The 25,000-nt window shown below is 38.7% G+C and overlaps 1 long non-coding RNA gene across 2 annotated transcripts in view; it reads left to right on the forward strand.

Moving 5' to 3' along the window:
* Positions 1–25,000, forward strand: part of LOC137616336 (uncharacterized) — a 1,379,772-nt gene that overhangs the window by 928,047 nt on the left and 426,725 nt on the right. For both annotated transcript variants that reach the window (XR_011039402.1, XR_011039399.1), the window contains exon 4: positions 1,685–1,728. This is a non-coding gene — a long non-coding RNA (uncharacterized lncRNA). The remainder of the gene's footprint in view (positions 1–1,684; positions 1,729–25,000) is intronic.

Raw genomic sequence — 25,000 nt, forward strand, 5'->3', positions numbered from 1 at the left:
TTCACATACCAGACGAATGAAAAGATTTATCAACAGCCATAATGGAAGCATGTTTCACGAGTATTTACCAATGGCACAGGAACTACTGTATTTAGTTTTTTTTTTTTTTTTCAAATTATGATTCCAGAATTTTAATATTTTACGCCCATCCGTGAACTTTGCCGCTCGTTAGAATGTTCTATCCTTAAGCCATTCATGGCACAACAAGCTGAGATATATTATAGAATTTGAAATTTGTCAAGTTATATATCTCAGAACCGGTATCTAACCAATGATGAATGAAGGCTGCAAAGGTCAGGGTGATTTGTGTAACCTATAATCTAGCCTCATAAGAATTAGGCAATTTGTATTTAATGAATTATGCAAAACAGGGAAAATTAAGATTTTGCTGTTTGTCTCCGTTCCTGGCAGCAAGAGTGCATTCCCTCATAAATTTTCATAGGTTCAATATCATTTGGTTTCCATTTACACTGTGCAATATATATTAGTTATATTTGAATCCTTGATCAATTCGCTTTCAGGTTTGTATTGTAATGGTATCAAACTCAAAACCTGGATATCCTTTAACAACTGTAAAGATTCCTTTTAAGCTTTATTGTTCTTATTGAATAGGCCTGAGTCTCGTTCTTTACGAGAATGATCCCTTTCTGAGTGGGTAAACCTTAACATGGTGAAAGGGTTTCCGAATCGCCATAATCAGCAAAGCTGTGTTAATCAGGGTTACCCATACTAGGTTGGTTTGCTGTGAGCGATCAGACGAAAATCTCTAGTCCTCACTGGTTAGCATGGTGATGGTAACTGGCTATACCCCAGACATGATTAGAATAGATATGTTTGAGGCCTTTGTCCTGCAGTGGACTATACACCGCTGCATTTGTTGTTGTTTGTTGGTATTGCTCATATAACTGAGCAGCTGCACGGAACATAACTCTATCATGTTAAGTTAGTTTTATAAGAAAAATCATATATGCAATGATTTAAGTCTTATCAATATTCATTTTTGCTTGCAATATAGATCAATTATATGAGCTCAGTTATGATTTTATCATTGGTTGTTTTGTATAAAATGTTTTATTTTATGTGATATCGAATATCACTCTTTTGTGGGTTATCTTTTTTTTTCTCTGAATATGTAATCAATAGTTTCTTTTAGAGTAATATTATCTGATATATTTTTTTTTATAGAACAAAGGATCAGTGGTCAGATCAGGTTACCAAATGTTTCACACATCACCATGACACTCGAGTCCTCAAGTGAATAGGATGAATAAACTTTACAAGAGACCCCACAAACATATCGCAATGGCGATTGTTAAAAGAGCAATTTACCAATTTCAGTAAATGGAATCTTGAAGCTTAATTGGCTCCTCTATTCTTTTGTCAGACGTTGAATTGCTTTTCTTTTTAACTCGGGATTTGTTTTAATAGCATTAGGGAAAGCTCTTTCTCTTACATTTTGAGGAGCTTCAGAGCTGATTATGTTTATATAATTGTTTTGTCAGAGCTTTTTATGTTTATATAATTGTTTTGTTAGTTTATACTGAAATCATAAATGCTTAGATTTCTTTAGTGTTGATTGTTCTATTTCGTTATGAATTCTATGTGGTTATGTAACTGTTATTGACGCAGGAAGATGGAGAGAAATATTGAGTGTAATTTGATGGTTATTTTTCATTCATTCTAGGGGAATGACTTCCAGACCGAAGCTTTTTCCGTTATGCATATCAGGTAAGTCCTTTATTTTTACCTTTATAGTTGTATTAGACACCAATGGCGCATTAGTTGACCGAATGCCCCGCATTTAGCTCCTTAAGAAATAGATATCTGTTCGAGTCTCGAGGTGAGTAGGCTTATAGCAGGTTCATCTTTGCCAAGATTCTTGGGCAGGATGTGTTGTATTATGCTAGCGGCATTTTTAGATTTATGTCAGAAGTAGGTCTTCTGAAAGCTATTTAACTTTTGTACGGACATCTTCGCTTTTGTGGTTTTAAATTCAATTTCCTTTTATTTTTCATTAATAACAAACGGTATTGGCGCCAATGATCTTCGAAATCAATCAATGGTTCACATTTATTTTTTAAATCCTTCTCTCTTGAATCTCTGATGACCGATTTTTTTATATATATATACCTTAAAACAAGAGAGGGGGCTGCTACTTTACTTAGCCACTCTTTTTTTTGTTCATCGGTTAATGATAGTATAACCAGAGGGGCTCTCAGCTTATTTCTCGTTCGCGTTGATTTTCATACACTCAAATATGAACCAAGTCTGTGACAAGGATGTCCTAACATCTGACTGATCCCGTGATGTGGACGTTTTGCTCCTCTGTGATCTCAACCCTTCCAAAATGTAATCTTTTCCAGCTGTTTACATAACAGGTAATCCCTGCAAGTTTCATTGCCCTACGATTAAAATTGGGGCCAGGAAGCTGTGTACACACAAATACTCAAACAGGGGGTAAAACAACCTCCTTCCAACTTCGCTGGCGGAGGTAATTAATCACTACTATTTTACTAGACTTTTTACAGTAAACCTTTTTCTTAATATTTTACTTCGCCGTTTGAATGGAGTTTCTAATGAAATAGTTTAATTATAAAAGATGGAAGTGTTTCGTAAAGTTGTATTCCTCCCCCAAACCCGCCATTGTTTGTATTTGAATTATATTGCATGTCAGCATGAATGTAGTGACGAGCGCAAATATTAATTTTTGTTGTTGATGTTTTAATATATTCATCGTGGGTTCCTTTATGTAACGTTATTGTAGATCACGGGAGCTGTTGTATAACATAAAAGTAGAAAATTCATATTTTTATTATTATATGTTTTTTTTATCGAAAGACGTCAAGAAATGTGTATAGTATAATATGTGACAAACAAAAAAAAATCGAAATAAGTGTGTAGCAAATCCAATTAAGAGTAGATTTCGTACTTTGGCATTATAAAAACCTTATCATCAAATTTGTGTGTGTGTGTGTGAGAGAGAGAGAGAGAGAGAGAGAGAGAGAGAGAGAGAGAGAGAGAGAGAGAGAGAGAGAGAGAGAGCATATTATGTTACCGACAAATATAAACCAGTAAGTTTGAGTAACTATTTGAATTATTCAGTCGTCTTTACTGGTCATATATAAAATCCTCAAACATTTCTTCAAAGCTATTTTTTATGAAAGCATTGTTATATTTTACATATAAGTTGTTGCCCAAACCATTAAAAAATCACGATAAATCATAAGGTTGATTAATCAAACGTAAGAGTAGTTACCTCTCTTAACTTTAATTCCATAATGTTTATGCAATTAGTGACTGGACGTCACTAGACAAATTTCTGAATGGATAATTGTGAATGATTATCTATAATAATATGCATAAAGTTAAAGCTTTCACATTTTATAATAAGATATTTTGCTGATTAGATTTTTTCTTTTTTTTTTTTAATGAAGGAAATTGGTTGAATTATGGTGTCTCCTTCGTCATGCCAGAGGTGGGGTTTATTTCTTCACAAAAAAAGATATCCTTTGGTTTGAGTTGAATTTCCTGCTCTTACGGAAAAAGGAAGTCGGTTATTCTCATTAAAGCTAATGCAATGTAGGCCTAGTGAATGTAATATCGTTCTTTCTTTTTTAATATTGGCCAATTACGGTATTTCATTATTTTTAGGGGCGCCTATCATATCCGTTTCCTGCCTAAACGAGATGAAAATTCTGGTCGAGTTTCCCTAAAACTTGATACTTTATTTATGTCGCTGAGCAAGCAAGTGACATGTGTGTGTATATATATATATATATATATATATATATATATATATATATATATATATATATATATATATATGTGTGTGTGTGTGTGTGTGTGTGTGTGTGTGTGTGTGTGTGTGTGTGTGTATGTTACAGGCAAACTGTATAACCAGGCATTTCATGAAATACCTAAAGATTTTAGGCCTTTCGCGAAATGACTGATTCACTTAAGGATTTCGCGTAAAGACTAAAATGTCCAGGCATTACGTGAAATGACTGAAGTTTAGTAGTTCCTATTACACACTTTGCCTGATAGAATTCAGGCAAACTGTGTAATTCTGGCATTTGTTGGAAAACACCACTTTTATGTGTTTTAAGTATATATGGGTGTTGGCACAGATTCTTATTCTATGATAGTTGGTTTTGAATCTTTATGTTATAATTAGTCTTTATTTATGAATATCTGTTCATATATTTTTTCATATAAATTGCAGCCAGAATTGTTTCAAGCACAGGTGTTCACTTTAAATTTAACTACCTGAGAAGTTAATCCAGTTTTGTTTGAATTGGTCTCTTTCTTTTATTTCTTATAACTATGTTAGCAGGTAATTCACTCGTTTTGATTTCTCTTAACCATAAGAGCGGGTAATTCAACAAGTCATTACCATGATCAAAATAAGCAGTTTTAGATCACAGTTTGAAACAATTTGGATTGTAGATTTAAGTAAAACTATATCCTACTCTAAATATGCAAACATCATAAGGGAGGCTGTCGACCTGTTCAAGTCCTAGTGTATTACCTGCCTAGAAAAGACAAAAAGAACCAAGACAAAGGAAGTTGTGGTTCGCCCCAGACTTACTTAAAATTTCAATTCTCGTTTCCAAGTCAATTTAATTGACATGCAGTCATCTCCACAAGCCCAACACAAGTGGATTATTGTGTACCAGTGCTTTCTGACCAGGTTTGTCATCCTGCGCCCACTCACATCCAAGGGAGCAGCTGTGGTTACTTTTCAGCTTTTGGATATCTTTTTATTGATTGGTGCTTCATGCATCCTACAATCAGATAATGGATCTGAGTTCACTGCCTAGGTGGTTCGAGAGTAGAAGGATCTCTGGCCGCATCTTGTGCATGGCAATCCCCCAGAGAGGCACAGAGTCAAGGTTCAGTAGAACGGGCAAACTTTAGACATCAAAGACATGCTGGTTGTTTGACTCTGACAGCAACACCCAAGATTGGTCCCTAGGCCTTCATTTTGTTCAGAACCAGAAGAACTCATTATACCATTCTGGAATCATTAGAACCCCCATATGCTGCTTTGCTTGGAGAGGATCCAAAGGTTGGACTCACTTCCACTAGCTTGCTTCAGGAGGTCATTGACTGCTTAGAGACAGAAGATGATCTTGGAGCACTAGGAGCCCAGTTTCCTACTGAACCAAGTGACAAGCCACTCAAGGCCTCTGAGCCAGTCATCATCACCACCCTGCCACCCCTGTCCCTTGATGAGCCATTCACCATCTTCACCTAGCCATCCCAGGTCCACTCAGTTCTGCACTGTATATTGCACCAAGACAACAAGAAATTTCTAAGAACTGCTAGAGCGCCAGAAGGGCTCAAGTGTGCCAGGTAGAACGTATGGTCAAACGTAGTAGGATCGACTTAAAGGCCGGAGAAATGGGACAATGTTGTTGTGCCAGTTCCACATGTTGACAGGGGAAGGGAGGATCCAAGAAATCTTCTAGGAATCATCATGGAAGGAAATGAAAATGACTTATACACTATTGAGGTTAAGGTGGTGATACTAAGGACTAAACTCACAAGGACTGAATTCAATTTGTGCCCCCCACGATTGTTGATGAAATCAACCAAGGACAGCAAGTATCTCTTTGTGAGGCATTGAAGAAAGACTATTCTGTCTAATTGTACATTTAATGAAAGAAGAAACAATATGTGGTTTTAAGAAATATGTTGTTACAGAATTGTTACTATTAAAATAACCTAGAAATATACAACATACCTGCAAATATATTCTATTTAACCTAAAATTCTGCCCTGGAAATTAAAAGAAAAGCCATTGCTGCTAAAATGCCCTAAGCATATACAACATATCAGCAAATATACACTATTAACCTAAAATTCTTATGAATCAGGCATTTCGCGAAATCCCTGGGCTATAAAACCAGTCATTTCGCGTAATGCCTGGAAATTTTAGTCATTTCGCGAAATCCCTAAGGGAATCAGTCATTTCACGAAATACCTAAAATACTTAGGCATTTCGCGAAATGCCTGGTTACACAGTTTGCCTGTAACATATTTATGTGTGTATATATATACTATATTATATATATATATATATATATATATATATATATATATATATATATATATATATATATATATATAGAGAGAGAGAGAGAGAGAGAGAGAGAGAGAGAGAGAGAGAGAGAGAGAGAGAGAGAGAGAGAGAGAGAGAGAGAGAGAGAGAGAGATTAACAGACGACAACTATACCTGACAGAGGAAGAATAGAAAAGATCTTTCCAACTGTTTAAACAACAAATGGAGAAAACAGATTACAAAGAAGAAAGCAATGTATGAAAATCGATAAAGAAGTCTGTTGAAATAAGGAAGAATAGTTAAAAAAATATCAACAAAAATTAATAAACTAAAGGGGAAAAATAAAATTCAAGAAGAAATGCAATTATATAATGAAAATGGAGACAAAATGTCAAAAGAGGAAGCAGAGACAAAGATAAGTTTTCGGAGGAAAGCCTTTACAAAATGCATAAACATAAGATTAAATCGATATGGAATAATGAACACAGATTGAAATACATAGAGGAATTAAATATCTAAAAGGAGGAAAACACATTAGGGCAGTCGTTCCCCAGGGAAAGAAGAGAGCACATGCATATGACAGCTCCAATAAAGATAAAAATGATACTAATGGAAAACCCCAACATACCTATGGAAAAATTAAAGAGAATTCTAAGAAAAATAAAAAATAAAAAGGCAACAGGACCCGATGGTCTGAAACCTGAACAATATGAAAGTTTAATAAAGGAAAGTATATGTTTAGAAATAATTACTATTCCTTCAAAATGAGATAAATTTCTTAAATTTTGTATTCCTGATCTAGATATTAATCTCTGGAACCGTCGTTCAATTAGTTCATTATGCATACGATCGTACATAGTTCATTTTGTGTATATATTATACTTGTATCTTCGCTCTTCCCTCGCATTAAAAATAACCTGAATAAACATGTCTGTTTTTCTCATCGGTAACGGTGTCTGTTTGAACATGAAAATTCTTGTTGCTTTGAGCTTTTGTATATAAAGGAGAGTGTTCTATAATAAACTCACTCAGTTGCTTTCAACCTGTCCCTGAGTCACAACCTTCTCTCGGCCCGTCACACCATCCTTTACATTCATATATTCCCGGACTGTACCATCCTGTTCGTAATACTCGGTTTGCAGCTAATTCTTAAAGACAGGCCTTCTCCTTCATGAGGCTCAATACTGCTCAGCATTCTCGAAGTTTTTTTTATTCCAGCTGTGACCAAGTTGTGGAATGATCTTCCTAATCGGGTTGTTGAATCGGTAGAACTTCAAAAGTTCAAACTTGTAGCAAATGTTTTTTGTTGAACAGGCTGATATAAGTGTATTTATATCTGTAAGATCTGTTTAATGTTGTTACTGTTCCTAAATTGTTTTATTATAATTGTTCATTACTTCTCATATAGTTTAATATCCGTATTTTCTTTCCTCACTGGGCTATTTGTCCCTGTTGGAGTCCCTGGGCTTATAGCTTCCTGCTTTTCCAACTAGGGTTGTAGCTTAGATAATAATAATAATAATAATAATAATAATAATAATAATAATAAAAATTACCCCGCATAAGTGGGAAAAGATGCAGACAAAGAATAATAATAATAATAATAATAATAATAATAATAATAATAATAATAATAATAATAATAATGATGATGATGATGATGATGAAGTAGTCCGACAAGTGGGGAAAAAAGAAAAATGTAAAGAAACCTACAATTAAATATTGAAGGTCAATAACCCTTACAAATGTATCGTTTAAGATATATATGGCAGATACGAAAGACGAAATAGAAGACCACCTAAAGAAAAATATTGGAAATGAAAGAAACATAATTATTATAATTATTATTATTACTAACCAAGCTACAACCCTAGTTGGAAAAGCAAGATGCTATAAGCCCAAGGGCTCCCATAGGTAAAAATAGCCCAGTGGGGAAAAGAAATAAGGAAATAAATAAATGATGACAATAAATTAACAATAAATTCTAAAAACAGTAACAACGTCAAAACAGATATGTCCTATATAAACTATGCCTTGTTTACAAGACAAGGAAGAGGAGAAGATAACATATTCATTTTACAACTTTGTGTTGCAAAAATTATCAAAAGAAAGGAAAGCTTAATAGTAATTTAGATAGCCTTTAAAGAATTCGCAATTAGGAGAGGAGAAAATAATGAAAATCATGAAAGAATATAGAATACATATGAATGCAATAGAATAAATCTAAGATTGGGATAAAGGGAAAATCAATGTAGAATATGAACAAGAAAAGGATTTTCAAGTAACAAGCGGGATAAAGCAACTAATTTATTAGATTAATCACATACCGAATAATTAACGTAAAATAAAAAGAAAAGTGTTTGCAAACGAAATAATAAATATTTAGGCACTATTCTTTGCAGACGATGGTCTGATGATAGCGAATGATATAGAAATGAATAGAAACAAAAATATTAATAGAAGTATGTCAGTATTGTGGATTAGAAATAAACAAAATTAAGAGTCATATGCTGATAAATGTTTAATAATCAAAAGAAGATAATGACGGAAAATTCAGAAAATCTTGCAAATTTAATTTAATCTATTATAGCAAAAAAACTGCCATAAAATATTGATAGGGAAAACGTATTGGAAAAATGTGGCTTTACGAGGAATACTATATGAGACGGCAGTAATGAATGTCACAGACATTGAAATAAATAGACAACAACAAATAGAAAATGGAATAGGCAGATTATTTTAGGTGCTTCACCATACACAGCCGTAACTACCTTTCAAGAAGAGTAGTTACTGAGGCTAAGGTTCGTGAAAAGGATAAAAGCGCAAGTGAATGATATGTTGAAGAAAGTATTGGAAGGATAAAATTGACAGATGGATGAAAGAAAGAACCTCCAGGAGAAACGAAGGGGAGAAATGAAGGCCAAGATAACAGAAATTATATAGTAAAAATGGCAGGAAAAATAAAAGTAGTTGTTTATTAATATATGCACAAGAAAACGGACAAGTAGTAGTGGAAATGTTTTATGATAACAAACCAGACTCAGATATCATGTAAAGAGCTAGACGTAAATGTTTAATATTAAATGATAGAAAAGGACATGAAGGGGGAAGTGTAGAGTGTAAGCTGTACTGAGCAGAGATAAAAGACCTCGCCCATTTCTCAATTTACTGTCAGAACCTCGGCGAAGTGAGAAGTAATATGAAAGAATGGCAGCAGCTATATCAAGAGGGAGAGAAGAAAAATTATGGAAATTTTTTATTTACAGACGAAAACATAGAAAAAAGAGAAGAATATGTATACCAAATGTGGAAAAGGTGAGAAGAAAATCAAAGAAATAAAATGAAGAATACTATATTGGTGCCGGAGAAAAGGCCAATCCTTCAGCCTGAACCTGAACTTGAACTTGAACCTATTAATTACTATAATTGAACAATGCGTGAAAATGTTGCAGGATTTAAGATTGGTAAATATAGACCTCCACTAAGGCGGAGTTCACCAGGGTACTGTATTTGTGCTCTTACAGATTTCTTTTACTAAACATCTCATGCTAGAGCAAAAAAATAATGGTCTTCAAAACGATTGATAACTTTGTAGTTTCAAGGTATGACAAAGTTTGTTTAGCTTATAGCATTATGATATATGTTGAAGAAAGCATCATTGTATTTTATACTTTAAAAAATTTGACAAATATACTCTAGCTCATTTTGTCTTTCACGGGAACGTGTATGAATTGGTTTGATAACCCCGAGAATCAAACCAAACTATCTTCCTGGTGTGGTAATTATCAGGGATCTATTATTATTATTATTATTATTATTATTATTATTATTATTATTATTATTATTATTACTAGCTAAGCTATAACTCTCGTTGGAAAAGCAAGATGCTATAAAGCCAAGGGCTGCAACAGGGAAAAATTTTATGTTGATTTCCATTGATTTGAATTTTTATTCGTTAGAAACGTGGCATTATTTAGAAAATCCCCACTAGTTTATAGTTTTTGGGGGAAATTTTGATTTTTATATTCGCCTAATCCTTTCTCTTTGCCCAATTCCAAATATATTCGTTCATTTTGGGGATATCAATGTAGGCAAGTTTAAGTATCTTGAGTCAGCCAGTGTTGTTTCGACCCCCCCCCCCCCAAAGGTAAATAGGGAGCGTGAGACAAGTACAGTAGTTAGTCTAGGTTTGATAGATGTAAATCAGGGAGACTATACCGTTTATCGTTCATGCCAATTTCGCTAATCACAAATACACCGACTTTCCTTAAATTAGCAAATTGTTATAGGAGATATTTGATGCTATGCCATGACGTCTCATTCGAGTATTTGATTATCTTAACAATCAATCTGATCAGAAAATAATTGTTTTATGTATTCGAGTGATGAATTATCAGGATTTTCAGCTGAATTGTTACGAAATTATTTTTACTTATGCAGCCATAATATTTTCTTTAACAGATGTAGTTTGTTAATAGGATATCACTTGCAACGATTCTTGTAAAAAGCCTACATTTATGTTTATTATTTGTCTTTAATAGCCATCGGTTTAGCCAATAACCATTCTCCACTTAGTAATGTAAGTACTGTATCATCTTGCCCGATATTATTTCGTAAAAAAGTGAAACGACTTTTAATCAAAATTTCATAGATATGTGCTGACTCATTGTTTCTTAATCACATCGTAACAGTAGTAGTGTTTTATATCAAGTATTTAGATTGCAGGAAATGTACTAGAAGAAAATCTTGTCCCTCGTTCGGCGATTGAAATCAACGGGTTCCATTGTTTCCTTTTCTGACTGGGCTATTTTCCCTGTTGGGGCCCCTGGGCTTATAGCATCCTGCTTTTCCAATTAGGGTTGTAGTTTAGCAAGTAGTAGTAATAATAATAATAATAATAATAATAATAATAATAATAATAATAATAATAATGGCAGGACAAGGTCATATTACGACTAAAACGAATAAGAGGAGTTTATCAGTACGAATCTCAAAATCCCCATGTTATGGGAGTTGTTTGCCTAGTAAACGGATTTTGAGCGAAGCGAAAAATCTATTTTTGGGTGAGATAGCCATGGCGTCCTGATGGAAGGTTCCTTTTTGGTAGCTTCCTTGGGTAAATAACTACTAGATATTCCCAGAGAATTTAACCACAGGTTATCACAGAATTCTAACTTCTGGAGCGAGTATCCTAAAGGTTTCCCTTAAAGACATCGTATATCAACAGGGGACGCGTGTATTAACGCGCCACATAGCTATCTGCACCCCACATAGAGTTAACACTTCGATGTGGAGGGGCGGAGAATAGCTCGGGAGCCGTTCCACAGCTAATCTCGTCCGTGGCTACTTTTGGTACTCGAAACGTAAACAAACGGGCGCCATTGCTAAATGACGTCACGTCCGTCCTCATCCTGACGCCAGTTGCTTGCCGATCACCATGATACAGCAGGACATGGTGGGACCTGAAAGGCTGGACGAAGTAGCAGGGAGGGTCCATCAGGACGCCATGGCTATCTCACCCAAAAATAGATTTTTCGCTTCGCTCAAAATCCGTTTTTTGGGCTCAAGCCATGGCGTCCTGATGGAAGAATACCAGAGAATCAATGTATCGTGGTAGATTTTCCCCTTGTAGTGTAAGTGCCGAGGGCTTTGAATAGAGTAAGCATGGTAATCTTGATAGAGGTTCCGTGGGGCTGAAATTTCCTGCCCCCCTTGGCAGAGAAGTCCCAACGGACCATGCTGAGGATCAAAGTGGTTCTTGAAGGGCTACCCACCTTGCGGGGAGAACGTGAAGAACTCGGAGACAAGACAGAATGGTTGCTATTCATATAGGAACATTCTCAATGACAGACAAGTGGTGGTTAGGCACTGTATATTGTAAAAAGAGAACGGTCTGGTCTCGAAGGTATAGCGCAAGTAAGTATTCAGTTAGGAATATTACGTAGCATAGGTGAGTATATAATATGGATTGAACCAATTATCTTCATCGTTTTTATAAAGAAAAAACTCGGGGATAATGAAACTATGACAACCATGTATTTCATAGTATAAGTAGGAGCAGATTGAGATGCACAAGTAAATAAAATAGAAATTTTATTTCACAATTGCAGAATATGGTAAATAAATGCAATAAAGGATGTAAAAGTAATTTACAATAAATTATAATGTACATAGTAATGAAAGACTTCGCTCTTGAATCTGAAAGAAAATTTCAAATTATTAGAAGGCACAGGTTCCAGAGGAACATCAGTCTTTAAAAAGGAAAACACATCATGCTCTAGGCATGCGGCACTCATGTGACGACTATGACATTTCACCTTGAGAACGAACAGTCTATGAAAAACACTAAGTGTCTCTGAATTCACTACGTATCACACGAGGGTCAACATAGGCACCCGAGGAGTTAGAGTCCCAAGTAACTCACTGTTCTATGCAGAGTTTGGTGCAGGTTTCATAACACTACCTGCGGCTACCACAAAATGTTTGACTTCATGCACTTGTTTCGCTTAATGCTTGAAGAAAACACGCGAGGATTTCCAGCCTGTGAAACTCTTGAGGCTTTCGAAATTCATGCTCTGAAAGAAATTCAGAGACGATGCGACTTTTCTAGGATCATGACCTGCGGGTGTACTGTCAGGATCCGCTCTGCGAATGAAGCAGGTGATTTTCGCTCTTAGTTGTTTCAGTGACAGGTCGCTACCCGATGTTTCTCCTTTGAAGAGTTGGCCTCCACCAAAGTCAGAAGTTCTACGAAGATAGACCTTGAGGCTCTCTACTGGACATAGAGAGGCATCTTCTTTCAGGGGGCAGATTCTCCAAGGGCCCCATCTTTTGGTGGGTAGTTTGTTTTTAGCGAGAAACGTCGGATCCAGGAAGAGGGTAAGGTCTCCTGAGTCTGTAAACAGAATGTGACCCTCGTCCCTTGATAATGCCACTATTTCGCTGACTCGGGCTCCTGAGGCAAAAGCAAAAAGAAATATAACCTTTTGAGTCAGATCCTTGAGAGGGCACGAATCGTTGTCCAAATTGGAGGCAAAATGGAGCACCTTGTCCAGGGACCAGGAGATAGGTTTTTGTGGGGGTGCTGGGCGTAGACGAGCGCATGCCTTCGGCAGTTTATTGAAGATGTCGCTGGACAGATCAATCTGGAAGGCGTACAGTAGTGGTCTAGTCAAGGCCGATTTGCAAGTAGAAATCGTGTTGGCTGCTAAGCCCTGTCCATGAAGGTGAATGAAGAAGGACATGCAAAAATCAATGGAGATTTCCGTAGGATTTTTCGCCTTGACGAATGAGACCCATTTTCTCCAGGATGATTCGTATTGCCGTCGTGTGGATTCGGTCTTGTATTCCTCGAGGAAGTCTAGACTTTTCTTCGAGATCCCAAACCTTTTCTTCACGGCTAGGGAGAGAAAATCATGAGATGAAGGTCCCTGACTTTCGATGATGAAGCGAAGACAGTCGACTTCTGTACTTGCTGGGAGAGAACTGGGCTCGGGAGAGGGATCAGCGTGGGTTGTAGCTCCAGGACTAGGGGGTACCAGTTGCTCCGGGGCCACTTGGGAGCCACTAGGGCCGCTGTTCCTTTGAAGTTTCTCAGTTTGGAGAGGACTTTTAGCAGAAGGTTGGTGGGAGGGAACAGGTAGATCCTGGACCATCTGTTCCAATCCAGTGACATGGCGTCCACTGCTTCTGCCTTGGGGTCCTCGTACGGGGCCACATATCGAGGAAGTTGATTGTTGTCCCTCGTTGCGAAGAGATCGATCTGAAGTTCTGGGACTTGGTGAGAGATGAAGGAGAAGGATCTTGCGTCTAGAGACCATTCCGACTCTATCGGGCTTGTTCGAGAGAGAGCGTCCGCCGTCACGTTGCGGAATCCTTGTAGATGAACTGCAGACAGGTGCCATTTCTTCTTCTCTGCCAGACGGAAGATTGGGAGAAGCACCTGATTTATCTGGGGCGATCTTGAGCCTTGGCGATTGAGACATCGAACTACCACCGAGTTGTCCAGGGTTAGACAAATATGGATCGAGGGAGGCGGGGAAAGTTTCTTCAGAGTTAGTTGAGCCTGTTTTTGGTGGGAGTGACCTCCCCAACCCTCCAGCGAAGCGTCCGTGTGGATGTTGAGTGATGGAGGTGGGTGTTGAAGAGGGACGGACCTTTTCAGGGCCTTTGCTTCCGACCACGGCTTTAGGAGTAACCGAAGTCTGTTTGGGAGCCGTCTCTTGAGATCTCTTCGAGCGATGGATGCGGAACGTCTCCAGACTCCCGCGGCATCCTTTAGCTGTGCACGTAGCACTGGGTTTGTCACTGAGGCGAACTGTAGAGAGCCTAGAACTCGTTCCTGCTGACGTCTTGAGATCCGTTTGGATTTCAGCAGTCTTTTGACAGACCCTGCTATTTCCTTCCTTTTCTTCTGGGGGATGGAAAGGCGGTGTGACTGAAGATTCCACTGGATTCCTAACCATTGGAACTTCTGAGCTGGAGAGAGGCAAGATTTCTTTCTGTTTATCTTGAATCCCAGGTGTTCTAGAAACTGGGTGACTTTGTTGCAGGATCTAAGACAATCTTCGGGCGATGGAGCCCAGACCAGCCAGTCGTCGAGGTAGGCCATCACCTGGACGCCACGGAGGCGAAGCTGTTGAATGATGGCGTCTGCCAGCTTTGTGAAGATCCGTGGGGCCATATTGAGGCCGAAGGGCATGGCCCTGAAAGCGTAGCTTTTCCTTTGGAGTCGAAATCCTAGGTAGGAGGAAGCGTGGTGGTTAATTGGAACGTGCCAGTAGGCATCCGCCAGGTCTATGGAGACCGTGTAGGAACCTTGAGGCAGAAGGGTCCTTATCTGTTGAAGAGTCAGCACCTTGAACTTCTTGTTCGCTATGAACTTGTTGAGGGGGGATAAGTCTAGAATGACTCTGAGTTTGTCGGAGTCCTTCTTGGGGACGCAAAACAGTCTCCCTTGGAACCTGGTTGACTTTACCCTCCTTATCACCTTCTTGTTCAAGAGATCTAGGACATATTCTTCCATAAGGGGGGTTGACTGTTGGAAGAACTGCTGGAAGGTTGGGGGTGGTCGAGTCCAGCTCCAGCCTAGACCCTTCTTGACGATGCTGTGTGCCCAGGGATCGAAGGTCCAACGATCCTGGAATTGGCGGAGTCTTCCTCCCACCGGAAGCACTTCATTGCTTCTGGTTTCCCGAGGGTTTACTGCCTCGGCCGCTACCTCCCCTTCCTCCTCTGCCTCTGGAGGGACGGCGAGATGTGTCTCTGCCTGCACCTCTGTTTGAGCCTCTACCTTTGGGACGAAAGGTAGTTGACTGTTGCTCGAAAGCAGGGGTGAAAACCGGCGACTGTGACAAGACCGGTTGGGTGACCAGCTGAAAGGTCTGCTGTGGCTGAGCAGCCACTTGGGGAGTAGCGGATCCCGGAAAGTGCCGTCTCTGTTGACGTTGCTGAGGTTTTGGCTTAGTGGGTTTCCTCTTAGGTTGAGGGCCGTCGTCCTGAGAGGATTTTCTTTTCTTTGACATGCCCCACTTATGGAGAAGGTTCCTGTTCTCCGTGGCGGCCTTGTCGGTGATCTCTTTCACAAGGGAGGAGGGAAAGAGGTGTTTACCCCAGATGTTGGAGGAAATCAGCCTCCGGGGTTCGTGTCTCACTGTGGCACGGGAGAACACGAATTCACGACAGGCTCTACGAGCCTTCGTGAAGCTGTACAGATCTTTTACTACGGTCGCCAAATGTGTTTTGGCGAGAACCATGTAGTAGTCAGGGACCCTAGTGTCACCGGCCATGACGTCGAGCTGTACCTGGAGGGACATGGATGCGGCGAGCCTTTCCTTCGTGTCATGTTCCCGATGAAGGAGATGGTCATTAAGTTTCGGGAGGTCTTCGTTAAACTGACGGCCAGCGACGTCTGGTTCTAGTTTTCCTACCACGAATGTATGCTGGACATCTTTCCAGTGTCTAACATCGGGGGGAGTAGTCAGGGAGAAGGGTCTGCACTCCTCCAGTGCAGGGCAAGGTTTTCCTTCTTCCACTGCTTTATGTACCGCAGTGAAGGCCTTTTCCAAGAAGGGGAGGGTCGCATCGTCTGGTGCGACGTAGGTAGGGTGCTTCTTGCTAAGCGCCGGAAGTTTCGAGCAGGTAAAGCCCCTACTTTTTACTGTATTGGCCAGCATAGCCTGGGCCTTCGCGAGATCGAACACAATCACCTCCTTCGGTTCGGTCTCTTCTTTAGAGGCAGGTTCAGATCGAAGTCGGACGTAACAGTCCGGATAAGCCTCAAAGTTCGGGAAGAATTCCACTTCTTCCAGTACAATCGAGCCGATCTTTTCGCTGATGAAGATCTTGCCTGTTGTAATTGGCATGTGCTCGGCATACCTCCAGGGGTTGGTATCTGAGCATGCAGGGAGGTCCTTAACCGAAATCCTTTTCGGCTGCTTCGAACTTCCCATGTTGGACCTGAAGAACTCATGTGTCTCACGGAGTTTCTTATCCATGAGAGCCTCGAGCATTCGGAACATCTCCTGGGTGTTGGATGGGGTGGGATCCGGGGTAGCAGATGTAGACGGGAGTGATACGTCCGTCAGTGTAGGAGTCGGTGTGGGGGTGGAAGGTGGAGCAACCTCCTGCTCCGACTCAGGGTATTCCACCTGGTCTTCCTCATAGTCCAGTTCGTCGCCCATGAGGTTCCTTTCCGTATTCTCCGACACTTCCGACATACGTTCCGCGTTGTCGGCATCCAACGGCACTCGTGCATGGACTGAGCCATGACTATGTCCGGTTCCACCGTTATCTGGACGGTGGGGATCTGATCCTTGAGGACCACAGAGTCTGGGGATGCCTTCGGGAAAAGCAAGGCCCTCAAGTCTTCGGTGGCAAGGTATGGTCCGGTGGCGTTCTTTTGGAAGCCACGCACCCACTTGCGTAGCTTCTCTCGAGAAGCGTCCCTAACCTCCGCTGAAGGAGGATTGTTGAACGCCTCGACCAGGCGGTCCTTGCAGACTGTACAGTTCTGCGGGTCCCAAAACTTCAGATCGCCTTTCTTGTTGGCGCAAGGGGCGTGGGTCCTACACGTCGTGTGCCCGTAGAAGTGCGGGCGCTTCACTCCACAGAAGCCGTGGTCGCACTTCACGTACTCCTGTAAGAGAAAGAGAACATGAGTATGAGGAAGTCATACTAATGACTTATATATTCTAAAGTTAAAAATTAAAAGGTTAATTTTTAACTTAATCTTAAGTGATTATTAACATTGTGATGTTAGAGAGTGGAGCGGGAAATGAAGTAGATAGACACATACTCCGTGTAACCCGCCCGGCTGGTTACCGTAACCTTATCCATAGGCAATTTGTTTGTGGCCGAGGACACAAGGCGGAATTCTTCATAGATTGCCAGGGAGGCAAAGGGAATTCTAGTAGGAATTGCCTAAGATATAAAACTGGGACTGAGACCACTCAGGCCATTAAATTGGGGGTGTAGAAGACCCCATAGGGTAACGGTTTCCGGCAACCAGCCGTGCTAAGATACACACAGCATGCTGGAAAATTGTGATATGCAAAAAGACAGCAGGGCTACTAATAGAACGGTAAGACAATACCTATCTATTTATGTAGTCAAACCATCTGGTTGCAATGTAGGGCTATCAGCATGGTGTTGATAGCTAGGAGAAGGGGTGCAAGTCTCTTGGCGCCTCGAGAAGGCTCCGGCAGACCGGCGGCACGCCGGAGGCCGCTCCAGCAGAGTTTCTGGCATTAGGGAAGACATATAGAGAAGTCAGGAGTAATGCCAGGATGGCGAGCGGCGGAACGACGGCGGGAGGCGGCTTCGGCTGCCGGCTTGGTGACAGGGACAAAGGATAAGCTATAGCAAAACCGGGCCGCCGGCAATGGATGCCGGCACACCGGAGGCCGGCCCGATGGGCGGACGACCGAAGCTAGGAGGTATGAGGGTAGGCCATCGGCTGTATACCGACGGGAGGCGGCAGCCCTCCGGCACACGGAGGACTGTCGGCCAGGGGGGGATAAGGAATGTCACCAAGGGGGGAGGGCGGTATCGCCGACAGTAGAGGCGGCAAGGGACCAGCACCAGGACAGTTAAAAGAGACCGAAGGGGGGATGTAGGGGTAAGGACACGAAACCCCAAAGCATCCCACCTGAGTGGGTGTACCCATGATAGGGGCTAGCCCTATCACCCGATGGCAGTGGGCCGCAGGCGGCCGGGAGCCAGAGTAGCCCAAGGGAGGGCTAGGGAACACCCAAGAGGGGGGAGAACCCCTGCGGACAAAACGCATCCAGTGGCTAACCCCATAGGACACTATGAAGGGTATATGTACCAGAGCGGACTGCACACAGGGATTCAAGATAGCCCTGTCACTCCACCCTAAGGAGGAGTTGTAGGACAGGGGACAGATGGGTATAGGCTAACCTGAGCATAGGCTAGGCCATACAAGGGATAGGTGGGGAGGGGAGAAGAAGCAGGGTCTTCCATAGGGGAGGCTCTGTACCAAAGCGGCCACCGAGGAAGGGAGGACGCTCCCTAGCCTTAGGTAGGCAGCCTGGCTGAGAACGGTGCATGGGTACCGTTTCAAGCAAGGCAAAGAACTAGCTCCCCCCAAGGCCTAACCTAGAGCAGGGATGTTACACCCTAAGCTAGGAAGGTTGGAAGATGTATCGCAATTGCAAGGAAGGTCAGGTAACCTAACCTCAGCAATTGAGGAAGGGCAGGCCGTTCCTCATTCTCGGACGCAACCCTAAGGGGGGATCATTCCCTTAGGAAGGACAGAGAAGCGATAGGTATTCTGGTAAGAGCTTGATCCCCTTACATGGTAGGGGGAGCAAGGCTACACAGAGGGAATGCCCTAAGGCAGGGCGTGAAGGGAGCATATAGGGGTCCTACATTTAGGTTAGGTTAGAAAGGCACACTATCAAACCTATCCCCTATATGGTCCCTGAAAGCGAAAACACTTGCATCTCAGTAAACAGTATCATAAAATAATGCCACTATCTTCATAACTTAACCTAGGATCACTGTAATATATCATGCATGAACACTGATGATAGGTGCTCTGGCCTAGGGGCTAAGCTAGCGATCTAGTATGGGGTCAGGTGATGACCGATAAAAGAGCGTCAAAACACGATATATGAAGTTCCTAGCTATGAAGTCTAAATAACTAATAGTATCAATTAGTTAATAAGGCCGGAATAAGCTGTTCAGGCTAGCTAAGTAATGCATGCAAAGTAACAGCGACGCCATAAAATGGCATGTCCGGTAGCAGCACAGCTCTGCCAAAAAACATAATATATCTCGAAAAGTAAGAGTTGCTTTACGGTCAGAGCTTATTTAAACAATACTGGAACCTGGTACTCAACTTTCCAGAAGAAGGCGAGGCCGAGGGTAGAGACATAGCGAAGATGCAAGTCGATGAAATTAGCACAGGGAAAATCCGTCTTAGTAAGTCAAGCTACTAGGAGAAGGATGAGGACGGACGTGACGTCATTTAGCAATGGCGCCCGTTTGTTTACGTTTCGAGTACCAAAAGTAGCCACGGACGAGATTAGCTGTGGAACGGCTCCCCAGCTATTCTCCACCCCTCCACATCGAAGTGTTAACTCTATGTGGGGTGCAGATAGCTATGTGGCGCGTTAATACATGCGTCCCCTGTTGATATACGATGTCTTAAAGGGAAACCTTTAGGATACTCGCTCCAGAAGTTAGAATTCTGTGATAACCTGTGGTTAAATTCTCTGGGACTATCTAGTAGTTATTTACCCAAGGAAGCTACCAAAAAGGAACCTTCCATCAGGACGCCATGGCTTGAGCCCAAAAATTTAATTGTATACCTTCACTATCTACGTTTGACCATAGTCCATAAGGTAAGTAACTTATTGACGCCTGTTTATTTAATCGAGATGACTCTTCGTAATCGTACAATTTAACATTCCACAGTGGTACCATGTGCTAGATAAAGATGACATGAAAGGTCCATTGAATTTATTTATTTATTTTTTTTTTTACACCTGCCCACTTGTAAGCAACTCAGTTTATTGAAATCATCACTTCAGCGTGTTTACCCTTGGATTTGTTCTCAACACGCTAAGATTATACAGTGTTAGTCTAAAAGCATGAATTTGTGTCCAGGTTATATGATTGATTATTATGTTCACAAACAACCGCAATGCAATTTCATCTTCATGCTTTTGATAAGTGAAAGACAAAGTTAATAAATTGCATGTTTTATTCCAACCGATTTATTATATTATGAACAATATATCTTCTTCGTATACATACACTCATGTGGTCCATGTAAATAGATACATTAATGACCAATTGAGTTCCTTATGTATTCTGGCGTTGCAGCGGCAAACCTAACGAAATATCAGGAATGTTTTCTTATGTGCACATGAGAAGCATTTAACCACTTGTTTTCCGAAAAGTGCTGAATTACAGTTTTGAACAGTAAATTTTTTGCTAGTCATGGATTTCATCGATATCTGAGGTAAAGTTGTTTAATTGAAGCTCAGTCTTGTATATGAAAACAGAATGGTGATCGTAAGAAGTTTTGTCGGCGATCATCTGGCAAAATAAAAAGGTGACGTAATTAAGGTCAATTCCTTAAAATTTTGAAAATTTAGATTATTTTGATTCTTAGGTGTGTACTTAGGTGAAAAAAAAAACAGGACATTTTATGTCAACTTATTTATCCTGCAGTTTTAGATGTTTGGCATTTATTTGTAATAAATTGCTATTCAAGTTTAATCTTGTTTATAGATCCATGTAAAAGCTCGTTTTTTTTTTTTTTTTTTTTTTTTTTCTGGAAAGGACTTTACTCCAACTGGGACAAACCTCCCAAAATAGGGGCAGAAAAATACATAGTATCCTTATTAATTCTTGACCCGGAAATACTGTACCTCGTTGTTAAATATATTTTGATGTGTCGCGACCATGTTAAACAAGGGCAAAGGCCATGGGGTTGCAGCTTCATCCCATAAAAAGTTTGTGGGAATTGGTAGGTTAACTGCTACTTGAGCAATCTTCTTCACGCAGGAAAATATATTTAAATCACGAGTGTTTAATTTTGACATGCAAGAAAACAAATGGATTTAGAACATTTGTTTAATCACATAAAAGCTACATTTCTAATCATTGTTAATTCATGGTATAACGCCCAGTGATGAACTAACTAATTTTAGTACAAATTCATGGGAAAATTTTGATGTTTTTTCAGTGACTTAGGGGGTACCAAGTAAAATATATGTTTTAAAGGCATATTAAGTGCAGTAATCGTTTTAACCTCATCCATGATATTATTTATAATTTGTACTAAAGCGTGCGCGCGCCCACACACACTTACACACTCACACACTCGCACACAAACACACACACTCACGCACACACACACGCACACACACACACACACACATATATATATATATATATATATATATATATATATATATATATATATATATATATATATATATATATATATCCTGGCAACTGAAAATTACTACATCAGGAAGATAATTTGGTTCGATTCTCGGGGTTGTCAGAACAATTCACTTACTTTGCCTTGAAAACCCTTTTAATCGCTTAACACTGCAGTAGATTATGCACCAAGTAGCAATAAGTTTACAATGGATTGCAGACAAAGTATTGAAGGACACGTAAAGAGAACTTTGTTGTAAGATAATAAAAGAAAAGAAAAAGTACTCTTCGAACTTTATCTCAAAACGTTTCCAGGAAAATTGCTCCACTGACCTTAGTTAAGTGAGTAAGAATAAGCTATAGTTTTTGCCATTTCGACATAATGGCTGTTCAGTAGCTTACTGAAAAAAACTAGAGGGAGAGAGAGAGAGAGAGAGAGAGAGAGAGAGAGAGAGAGAGAGAGAGAGAGAGAGAGAGAGAGAGAGAGAGAGAGAGAGAGAGTCACGATAGGTCTTGAAGCTCACAGTTTGAGGGCTATAGCAAGTGTTCTCTTTAGACGAAAGTACTGTGGGAGAGAAATCCGACTTTTTGCTGTTTTGTTAAGCAAAATTGGCATTACTGCAATTTAATTCTAATTTTCTTTACTAGTATTCTCTCTTTATCCTGCTTGTAAATGTAAATACAGGAATCCCATCCTTGATAATATGCTCCACAGCTATTGCTCAAATCTATTTTTTTTTTTTTTTTTTTTTTTTTTTTTTTTTTTGCAGAGCCCTTTACATTGCATCCGGATTATATGTAGATAATACAAAATATTCATAAATACCTTTGGATATGGAACCTTTGGTTATGAAATTTAAATTTTATTTCGTAATAAATGTAAAACAAATTAGCACACTCAATTTTTCAAGAAATTTTTAAGTAAAATTAAATCCTCGTAGCCGCTAGACTTTTTCAAAGCTCCCCCGTTAAGTTTTGTAATCCCTCCAATGAACTCTCACTTGTTCTAGCGAAAACAACCCCATTAAACCTCTTTGTTAACAGAGCTTACAAGTCTCTTGATAACACTGTATGTCATGTTTGTGTGCTACCAAATCTTTTCATTCTTTATTCCTTGAAGCGTCTTCGTGAATAATTATGGGTACTTAAAGTTAAACGTGTTTTTTATTACGTTTTTTTTTTTTTTTATTAAATATTTATTTTATTTGGTTAAGTATATCATCCTTCAACCGTACTGCTACAATCAGTAGTCATTATCATTACTTAACGAGCTTTATGTCAGCAAGGAAGTATCAAGCAGAGTGTTTCATAACCATTAGCTTGCTCCAGTAATTTGGATTCTCATTGAATGAACAATCAAGGCGTCAGTTGATTTGCAATCACTGTTCATGATCGGATGCATTGTTTATTCTTGATCTTATTTCTTCCTGATATATATTGTTGTCCGCAAGGTTTGGTTCATAGAAATGAATGCAGATGATCCTTGTAACTGTGCGTCTATTCAGATTATTGGAATTAAGATTTTCTTCTGGTCAGATTCCTGGTATTGTACGAGCTGATACCTAACAAAACCTTAGCCACATTAACTTTGTATATTCAATTTGTTATTTCATATTCGTATGTACCTCCTTATCTGTGGTAGGCATTTAGTGATTTAATGTTTCCTATTACATGACTTGAATTAGGTACAGTAAAATTTTGTAAGTAATTTAATTCTTTGGTTTGATTAATGAGGTAGGAATTCTCTTCGTCTATATATTTGTTTATAATTCAATACTTCCCCATTTATTATCTCCTTTTTCACGCTTTATAGTCCTCTGTCACGTAGGCTTGGGTCTTCCAACTCTTCTAGTGCCATACGGAAACCAGTTAAACAACTGGCGTAATTTAATCGAAGCTCTTTGCGTCAATAGGCGTAGGCGATGATGATAAATTTATTTATGCAATTCTCATTACAACTGTTTTGCTTAGTTAATATCATAATCGTAAGTATTATTATCCCCTTATTATTAGCAATAATGGTAATTCACGTTTTTCCATATTTTTCAGGATATTTATTTGTTGAAGATGTCAAATGTATATGACTTTATTTTGTCTACATCTACTCACCTGGAATTTTTCTTATATTTTCGGTCAGTCTTTTTATTTATTTTTTTTGTTTTTCATTTTTTTTCTTTCGAAGTTCAGTGATGGAAGTCCGAGAACTTATCGCCCACATCCAGCCCTCAATAGAAGATCAGATCTTCCGAGACAAAGACCAATCTTGGCTTTCTGTCCGATTGTCATTCGAACTTCTTAAGATGCAGCAACAGTTGCCAATAAGTTTTATTCAATTGACATTCTAAGCATTAGAATGCAGTCCTTTACGACGTGAAGTTTAATAGCAAGGCCTCCAGGAGACTACAAAATGGTTTTGGTTGTCTTTCAATATATATATATATATATATATATATATATATATATATATATATATATATATATATATGTGTGTGTGTGTTTATATATGCATATGTATACATACATATATATATGTATATGTATATATATATATATATATATATATATATATATATATGCATATGTATACATACATATATATATGTATATGTATATATATATATATATATATATATATATATATATATACATATACATATATATATGTATGTATACATATGCATATATAAACACATATATATGTATGTACATACATACATATATATATGTGTTTATATATGCATATGTATACATACAAATATATATGTATATGTATATATATATATATATATATCTGTGTGTATGTGTAAATTTGTATGTATTATATATATATATATATGTATATATATATATATATCTGTGTGTATGTGTATATTTATATGTATTATATATATATATATATATATATATATATATATATGCATACAAATATACATATATACACATACATACACACACATATATATATATACACAAATGTGTACATGTGTATATTTGTATTTATATAATATATATATATATATATATATATTTATGTGTGTGTGTGTATATATATATATATATATATATATATATACGTATATATATATATATATATATATATATATATATATATATATATATATATATCTATATACAGTATATAATGAGCGTATGTGTATATTTATATTTACATAATATATATACATATGTATATATATGTATGTATGTGTATTTTTGTATTTATATATATATATGTGTGTGTATATATATATATATATATATATATATATATACTGTATATATCCATCCTCTTACTATCCATATGCTTTAGTAATCAGCCCTTTAGGTATTATTTCCATATGTGGAATGACTTGTCTATCAATAGTTAGTAGATCTGTGTGTGTGTTGCTGCTACTTGCACTTAAAGGGTAGTTTGTTTCAGATTGGTAGTTTCATGAATAACAGGTTTAAACAGTTTAAAGATTGCTCATGAATGGCAGAGGAAAAGACATTGCCCTAGCAAGCAAGACAATGCCC

The sequence above is a fragment of the Palaemon carinicauda genome, chromosome 22 (genome assembly GCF_036898095.1).
Source record: "Palaemon carinicauda isolate YSFRI2023 chromosome 22, ASM3689809v2, whole genome shotgun sequence".
Classification (NCBI taxonomy): Eukaryota; Metazoa; Arthropoda; class Malacostraca; order Decapoda; family Palaemonidae; genus Palaemon; species Palaemon carinicauda.